The sequence below is a fragment of the Dreissena polymorpha genome, chromosome 4, assembly GCF_020536995.1.
Source record: "Dreissena polymorpha isolate Duluth1 chromosome 4, UMN_Dpol_1.0, whole genome shotgun sequence".
NCBI lineage: Eukaryota > Metazoa > Mollusca > Bivalvia > Myida > Dreissenidae > Dreissena > Dreissena polymorpha.
The window spans coordinates 15,171,999-15,173,600 of NC_068358.1; the positions used below are offsets into that span (position 1 = coordinate 15,171,999).

Genomic DNA, 1,602 nt, shown 5'->3' on the forward strand with positions numbered 1-1,602 from the left:
GTTCTCATGAGAACCTAGGTTCTCATGAGAACCTAGGTTTCCAGAATTTGCTCGTTTTGAATACGGGAAATATATTATTCAGGGCGCAGGATCAATGGGGTTCACATATGATTTCATATGTTTGCGAAGTCTTTAGTGCAGAAGTTTTTTTTGCAGTGTGGGCCGATATCTTAAAATTGAATAAAACATTATTACACATTATAGAGATTAAACTTCTATTTATACCATAATGATTGCTTAAATCACAGACATACTTAAATTAGAAAACTAAAAAATAGCCCAATACTGTACCGTACAGTCGTTTGAGGCCCGAACAAGGGAACTAAATATCTGAAACAATCATTTAATGCGGTAACAATGAATTATGTAACGATTGATCTGAATTTGTTTCAATTTTAGTCTCAAAATAATATTTACAATTAAATATGTATTTCATAAACAGTTTATTTTTTTTATTCATGTGTTCAGACCGATTTATTTACTAATTTTATTCCTCAAGAACATCCATGCACGGAAAACGTCGTACATATGAACAAGAGGCGGTCACAGACGGCTTATGCCTGTTGTATAATCCCAAGAAACCAGGTTTTTCATGAGAACCTAGGTTCTAATGAGAAACCCTAGTTTACGCTAGAGAATATAGTTTCTCATGAGAAACTAGTTTTTTCATGAGAACCTAGGTTCTCATTCTGAGAACCAAAGTTCTTGTTTGATATCCAAGGTTTTCACAAGAAGGTTCTAGGTTATCGACAGCTTTTCGCGTCGTTCTCTCGGATATCCTAAGTTTTCATGAGAACCCAAGATTTCATTTGGGAACCATAGTTTTCATGAGAACCTAGGATCTCATTCTGAGAATCTAGGTTCTCATGAAAAACCTAGTTTCTTGGGATTATGCGTCGAACCGCTTGCCATAGCTTTCCGTGCTTTAAAACAAAATATACTGATTTTTTTCAAAATCATCCCACGTTCGGCTTTTTTCCAGTTTATTTGAACCCCTGGGGTATATGAAAGTTCCATAATTCATCCGGATTTCCAAATATGGACATGCAGTCGGTGTGTACAGATGCAGTAAAGGTGTTTAAAGTTTAAACAAGATTATTTAAGTATTCTTTTGCAGACATTTATTTTTTATAACTTGTTATCTATGGAAGAGCGCCATGAAATGTAAGTGGTTTTAGCCAAGTAGAAATTGGGTTAGTTAAAAACAAAGTGTCATAAAATTTCAAAATAGTATCATTTAAGTTATATTTTGAGCTTAGTTTTTATAGATACACTATATACAGCAAAAATTCCAAGAAATAGACAGATTTACCGTTTACTTTTTAAACAAAAAATAAAAATGCAACATGCATGATGGGTATTTTCAGCAGTAAATCACCCAAAGCTTGGCTTCTACAGGTAGTTATTGCAATTTTTGTGTTATTCCTGGAAAACCGGACTACTATTTAACAAAAACGAAGCTTATATGTTATATTAAATCAAATTACAGAAAAGCAATAAAACGCGTCGCAAAAAGTATGCGTTGTCGGCAGGATTCGAACCTGCGCGGGAAGATCCCAAAAGATTTCTAGTCTATCGCCTTAACCACTCGGCTAAGACAAC

The 1,602-nt window shown here is 34.3% G+C and overlaps 1 non-coding gene across 1 annotated transcript; it reads right to left on the minus strand.

Annotated features, from left to right (window-relative positions):
- Positions 1-1,520: 1,520 nt before the first annotated feature.
- On the minus strand, positions 1,521-1,602 carry Trnas-aga (transfer RNA serine (anticodon AGA)). The gene has a single exon. It is a non-coding gene; the product is annotated as a tRNA-Ser (tRNA).